Here is a 7,500-nt window from a genome sequence, read left to right on the forward strand (position 1 = left end):
TCCGGGTATGGCTCGTTGCGTGCGGCAGGAGGAGGCGCAGCGTTCGGTACCGAGCACTCGGAGGTGCGGTGCTGCCCGCCGGAGTGACAGCGAAAGGCTGCGCACCCCTTTCCGCCTGCTAACTCGGCGTCCGTGAGACCGACCGACTCCGCTTTAGCACCGGAGCTAGAGTGGGGCAAGGGGCACCGAAGGGTACCGGAACGATGACGTTCGCACACCGGGAAGTCGAGTGCCGGGCCGCCGAAAGCGAGCAGGGTGCCACCGCTCGGGGCCCCGGTTTGTCCGTCCCACCCGGAGGCCCATATCTCCGGAAGGCACAGGCCGATTTCCTCCGGGTATGGCTCGTTGCGTGCGGCCGGACCAGGCGCAGCGGACGGTACCGAGCACTCGGAGGTCGGGCGCTGCCCGCCGGAGGTACAGCGAAAGGCTGCAAACCACTTTCCGCCGCCTCCCTCCGCGGGCGTGAGACCGACGGTCGTCGGGTTTGTTTCCGCGGCTAGAGCAGGACGAGGGGCAGCGAACGGTACCGGAAGGAACCCGGTCGCACACCGGGAAGTCGACTAGCGGGCCGCCGAAAGCGAGCACGGGGCCCCGGTTTGTCCGTCCCACCCGGAGGCCCATATCTCTGGAAGGCACAGGCCGATTTCCACCGGGTATGGCTCGTTGTGTGCGGCAGGACCAGGCGCAGCGGACGGTACCGAGCACTCGGAGGTCGGGCGCTGCCCGCCGGAGGTACAGCGAAAGGCTGCAAACCACTTTCCGCCACCTCCCTCCGCGGGCGTGAGACCGACGGTCGTCGGGTTTGTCTCCGCGGCTAGAGCAGGACGAGGGGCAGCGAACGGTACCGGAACGAACCCGGTCGCACACCGGGAAGTCGACCAGCGGGCCGCCGAAAGCGTGCTCGGGTCCCCGGTTTGTCTGTCCCACCCGGAGGCTGATATCTGAGGAAGTCCGAGGCCGATTTCCTCCGGCTAACTCGGCGGGCAATGTGTCCCCCCCCCCACCATCTTCGGCTGATTACCGTGGCTGGACCGGATCAAGGAGCAACGGAACCGTGCCAGAACGACGTCGGTCGGACGGCGTGAACTGATAGTGCCGAGGCCGGAAACCGAGCCGGAAATGTGCACCGATTTATTGGTCCCACTCGCAGGCCCATATCTCCGGAAGGCCGAGGCCGATTTCCTCCGGGTATGGTTCGCTGCGTGCAGCCGGAAGGGGAGCAGCGGACGGCACTGAGCAGCCGGAGGTGCGGCGCTGCCCGCCGGAGCTGCAAGCGAAAGGCTGCGCACCGCTTTCCGCTGGCTAACTCGGCGGCCGTCAGGCCGACCGACTCCGCTTCAGCACGGGAGCTGGAGTCGGGCAAGGGGCACCGAAGGGTACCGGAAGGATCACGTTCGGACACCGGGAAGTCGAGTGCCGGGCCGCCGAAAGCGAGCTCGGGGCCCCGGTTTGTCCGTCCCACCCGGAGGCCCATATCTCGAGAAGGCACAGGCCGATTTCCTCCGGGTTTGGCTCGCTGCGTGCGGCCGGACGAGGCGCAGCGAACGGTACCGAGCACTCGGAGGTGCGGCGCTGCCCGCCGGAGGTACAGCGAAAGGCTGCAAACCGCTTTCCGCCTCCTCTCCCCTCGGGCGTGAGACCGACGGTCGTCTGGTTTGCTTCCGCGGCAAGAGCAGGACGAGGGGCACCGAGCGGTACCAGAACGAACCCGGTCGCACACCGGGATGTGGAGTGCCCGGCCCAAACCCGCTACCCCCCCCCCCCCCCCCAACACCCGAAAGCGAGCCCCGGTTTGTGGATTAAAAGTGAAGCGGCAAAGATTTGTAAAACAGCGTGAAATGATGAACCAGAAGCCCAAAGTAATGGTGGGAATAAAAGTTCCAAAATGTGAAATGGTGAACCAGAAGTTGTGTGAACTGTTTAACCCAAAGTGGCAAAAATGGATTAAAAGGGGTGAAATGATCGACCGCAAAGCAGGGCAAGCATTAAACAAAAGCAGCAGCATTTTTTAAAAAGGGACAAATGGTTTACCAGAATCCCAAAAGAATGCTCAGAGACTTAAGTCCCAAAGGGGAAATGGTTAACCAGTAGCTGGGTGAACTGCTTAACCCAAAGTGGGAAAAAGGATAAAAAAGGGGTGAACTGATCAACCAGAAGTCGACAACAATGTGCGGCGATTAAGTCTGAAAGAGGGAAAGGTTGACCGGAAAGCAGGGAAATGATTAAACAAAAGCAGAAAAATTCAGTAAAAAGGGGCAAGTGGTGAACCAGAAGTTGGGTGAACTGCTTAACCAAAAGTGGGAAAGAGGATTAAAAGGGGAGAAATGTTGAACCAGATGTCGAAAACAATGCGCGGCGATGAAGTCTGAAAGAGGAAAAGGTTGACCGCAAAGCAGGGAAAGGATTAAACAGAAGCAGCAATATCTTTTAAAAAGGGACAAATGGTGAACCAGAATCCCAAAAGAATGCTCAGAGACTTAAGTCCCAAAGGGGCAAATGGTTAACCAGAAGCTGGGTGAACTGTTTAACCAAAAGTGGGAAAAAGGATTAAAATGTTGTGAAATGATTAACCAGAAGGCGAAAGCCAAGTGCGGCGGCGAAGTCCTAAAGGGGAAAAGGTTGACCATAAAGCAGGGAAATGATTAAACAAAAGCGGAAAAATTCAGTAAGAAGGGGCAAATGGTTAACCAGAAGTTGGGTGAACTGCTTAACCAAAAGTGGGAAAAAGGATTAAAAGGGGAGAAATGTTTAACCAGATGTCGAAAACAATGCGCGGCGATGAAGTCTGAAAGAGGAATAGGTCGACCGCAAAGCAGGGAAATGATTAAACAAAAGCAGAAAAATTCAGTAAAAAGGGGCAAATGGTGAACCAGAAGCTGGGTGAACTGCTTAACCAAAAGTGGGAAAAAGGATTAAAAGGGGAGAAATGTTGAACCAGATGTCGAAAACAAGGTGCGGCGATGAAGTCTGAAAGAGGAATAGGTCGACCGCAAAGCAGGGAAAGGTTTAATCAAAAGCAGCAATATCTTTTAAAAAGGGACAAATGGTGAACCAGAATCACAAAAGAATGCTCAGAGACTTAAGTCCCAAAGGGGAAATGGTTAACCAGTAGCTGGGTGAACTGTCCAACCCAAAGTGGGAAAAAGGATTAAAAGGGGTGAAATGATTAACCAGGAGGCTAAAGCAATGTGCCGCGGTGAAGTCCTAAAGGGGAAAAGGTTGACCAGAAAGCAGGGAAAGCATTAAACAAAAGCGGCAACATTTTTTAAAAAGTGGCAAATGGTTAACCAGAATCCCAAAAGAATGCTCAGAGACTTAAGTCCCAAAGGGGAAATGGTGAACCAGAAGCTGGGTGAACTGGTGAACCAAAAGTGGGAAAAAGGATTAAAAGGGGAGAAATGATTAACCAGGAGGCTGAAGCAATGTGCCGCGGTGAAGTCCTAAAGGGTAAAAGGTTGACAAGAAAGCAGGGAAATGATTAAACCAAAGCGGAAAAATTCAGTATAATGGGGCAAATGGTTAACCAGAAGCTGGGTGAAATGGTTAACCAAAAGTGGCAAAAAAAGATTTAAAGGGGAAAAATGATTAACCAGAAGTCGACAACAATGCTCGGCGATGAAGTCTGAAAGGGGAAAAGGTTGACCAGAAAGCAGGGAAACGATTAAACAAAAGCGGCAACATTTTTTAAAAAGTGGCAAATGGTTAACCAGAATCCCAAAAGAATGCTCAGAGACTAAGTCCCAAAGGGGAAATGGTTAACCAGAAGCTGGGGGAAATGGTTAACCAAAAGTTGCAAAAATGATTAAAAGGGGTGAAATGATTAACCAGGAGGCTGAAGCAATGTGCCGCGGTGAAGTCCTAAAGGGGAAAAGGTTGACCACAAAGCAGGGAAAGCATTAAACAAAAGCGGCAACATTTTTTAAAAATTGGCAAATGATTAACCAGAATCCCAAAAGAATGCTCAGAGACTAAGTCCCAAAGGGGAAATGGTTAACCAGAAGCAGGGGGAAATGGTTAACCAAAAGTTGCAAAAATGATTAAAAGGGGTGAAATGATTAACCAGGAGGCTGAAGCAATGTGCCGCGGTGAAGTCCTAAAGGGGAAAAGGTTGACCACAAAGCAGGGAAAGCATTAAACAAAAGCGGCAACATTTTTAAAAAAGTGGCAAATGATTAACCAGAATCCCAAAAGAATGCTCAGAGACTAAGTCCCAAAGGGGAAATGGTTAACCAGAAGCTGGGGGAAATGGTTAACCAAAAGTTGCAAAAATGATTAAAAGGGGTGAAATGATTAACCAGGAGGCTAAAGCAATGTGCCGCGGTGAAGTCTGAAAGAGGGAAAGGTTGACCAGAAAGCATTAAACAAAAGTGGCAACATTTTAAAATAATTGGCAAATGGTTAACCAGAATCCCAAAAGAATGCTCAGAGACTAAGTCCCAAAGGGGAAATGGTTAACCAGAAGCTGGGGGAAATGGTTAACCAAAAGTTGCAAAAATGATTAAAAGGGGTGAAATGATTAACCAGGAGGCTAAAGCAATGTGCCGCGGTGAAGTCCTAAAGGGGAAAAGGTTGACCAGAAAGCAGGGAAAGCATTAAACAAAAGCGGCAACATTTTTTAAAAAGTGGCAAATGGTTAACCAGAATCCCAAAAGAATGCTCAGAGACCAAGTCCCAAAGGGGAAATGGTTAACCAGAAGCTGGGGGAAATGGTTAACCAAAAGTTGCAAAAATGATTAAAAGGGGTGAAATGATTAACCAGGAGGCTGAAGCAATGTGCCGCGGTGAAGTCTGAAAGAGGGAAAGGTTGACCAGAAAGCATTAAACAAAAGTGGCAACATTTTTTAAAAATTGGCAAATGGTTAACCAGAATCCCAAAAGAATGCTCACAGACTAAGTCCCAAAGGGGAAATGGTTAACCAGAAGCTGGGTGAAATGGTTAACCAAAAGTTACAAAAATGATTAAAAGGGGTGAAATGATCAACCAGAAGTCGAAAACAATGTGCGGCGATGAAGTCCTAAGGTGGAAAAGTTACCCAGAAGGCAGGGAAATGATCAAACGAAAGCAGCCAAAAAATTATTAAAAGAGGGGAACTGATGAACCAAAAGATGAGAAACGGCCCGCAGAGACTAAGTCCAAAACGGGAACTGGTGAACCGGAAATGATTAACCAAAAACTAAGTCCGAAGAGGGAACTGGTAAACCAGAACTGAGTAACCCGATTTTTAAAATTAATTATAAATGGGGAAACGATTGAGCAAAAGGCGGAAATTAAGTCACAGGGACCAGGTCCGAAAGGGCAAGAGGTTACCCCGTAGGGGGCATTCGTCAACTCAATCTGAAAATTTTGGAGGCAAATCTGACCAAAATGCGGAAATCGGACCACACCGCGAGGGGCGCCATTCGACGGGGCAGGGGTAGACGCGTCGAACGGTGCCTGAAGGTCCCGGCTGCGACACGTGAGTCCGGAGATATGGCCAGTCAAAGTCTGATGGGAGGTACCGAAGCCGAAAAATCGAAACGCGTTTGCGGCGATTCGGTGTCAGAAAGTCGGTCACGAATTCAAATTCGTCCCGCTGATTCGCCAATTGCCAGCCGGTTCCGGGGGGATTGGCGGGGTACCTGCAGGATAGTAAGAGGTGGCATGTCGAGACTTAGCCTGTTTACCAGACTTGTGTCCAGCGCCTCCAGGTCTGCAGAGACCGACCCGGGCTGCCGCCCAACCGACTTTTAAGCCTTTTGGGAGTGGGAATTTTTCCCATTTTTCCCCATTTTTCGGGTTTTTTGGTCGGGCTTGAAAACGGCGGCCCCGAGGCCTCCCGGGGCTGGCGGGCTTCGGCTCCCTTGCGAGAGGGTCCGAATTCCACCCGTTTAAGCCCAGAAAGGAGTTCGGAAGTCAGTCGGTCGAGGGAACCCCTTCGGAAGTCCGACGGGGATGGATTCGGCCGGCGTTTCGGATCTCCGGTCAGAGGATTCCCCCCCTGGGCGGGGGGGTGCGAGTAGCTGCCGGCAAACGGTCCCTTGCACTTGTGGCACAAAAAGTCCGAGCACAGGTTAATGAGTTGGCCGCGGAAGCCCCTATGCCGAAATGAGAAAGCCCCCGTTGCGGGGATTTAGTGACGCATCTGCGGCCGGAGGTGGGAGGCCGTCCTGCCGAATTGACACTTGTCATTCGGGCACCTAGGGATTGGTCGGGTACCCGGAGATTTTCGAGAACACGATTTTCAGAGCTTTCTCTGACAGCCCAGGTGCACTTTAAGAGTGCCTGAAAAAGTGACACTTGGCAAAAGGCTCTCAATTTCAAAGCGGAGACCTTTACAAGAGCACTCGGAAGTCACCTGTCAGCATTTAAAGCTACATCAGGCGGCAATTTTCGAACTCTTTGTCAGTCTGAAATCGTGTTGAGCCTCGACAGCGTCGGGCTCAGGCAGGAGGAGCTTGCCAGCAGAGAGAGGCTCACCATGGATTGCTGGTGGATGCTTTTCGAAAACATATACACATTATATTATATTATAATAATATAAAGAAAAAAAAGAGTTTCTCAAAATCTCTGTGACACTTTGCAGATTTTTTTGAAAGCCAATAAAGAGAACTCTTTAACTTGAAAGTCACCTGTGCCGGCATAGCGATGACTTTTAAAACAGGTTGACACTTTCGAGCCGCGGCGGCTCTGAATCACCCCAGACACCAAGTGTGTTTGTGGGCAAGGCACCGCGGCCGGTGGGCTGCTTTTATAATAACGGGCACGCAGACTTTTTGAGAGGAATCGGTACTCTCTTCCGATCGATTTGGCGACTCGCGTCCGACATGGGAGGGCCCGAGCGGTCCAGCCAAGGCTGGTGTTCAGGCTCGTCAGGTTCCTCTCTCTGTCCCAAGTGGCAGACGGACAGTTTTAAAAGTCAGTGGGTTTTGTCGGCACGACTCTCCTGTTCACCCGCTGGCGTATTGCTCTCTTGTGAGGCCGAGAAGTCCACCTGTGTTGTCTAACAGAGGTCCGATTCAAGCTCCAGAGCCCGGGTGTCTGCCGTCTCGAGTGGAGCGGGAATGTGCACAGCAAGTCCCGTTCTGGTAGCTGAACACGAGATTTCTCTAGCAACTGAGCACCAAAACACGTCACCCTTTTAGAGCTGGAGGGCTGAGTGTGTGCATGTATCTTGAACGCTATGGTTTGCAAACTCCAGTCGGACCTGGCACACCAACCTCTCCCCTGTCACGGGCAGGGGGGGGAAGGCCATGTGTGCCCAGCAGACACGACGAAGGCGGCTAGAAAGGGTCACTGTAGCTTAACCACCCAAGCGTGTCCGTGACCTTAACGGTCTGTGCCTGGCAAAAGGTGGGCTCCTTTCGACTTTTGTTTGTTGCTGGCTGTCTGTCATGCATTACCGCTTGCAAGCCCAGGTTGGAACCGGCGCCAACCTCCCTCGTCATGGTGGGGGGAGGCCATGTGCCCAGCCCGACGGTGGCTGCAAAGGCCCATTGTAGCTTTACCCCAAGCGTGTACAT

Source organism: Heptranchias perlo, unplaced genomic scaffold (genome assembly GCF_035084215.1).
Source record: "Heptranchias perlo isolate sHepPer1 unplaced genomic scaffold, sHepPer1.hap1 HAP1_SCAFFOLD_305, whole genome shotgun sequence".
Taxonomy (NCBI): domain Eukaryota; kingdom Metazoa; phylum Chordata; class Chondrichthyes; order Hexanchiformes; family Hexanchidae; genus Heptranchias; species Heptranchias perlo.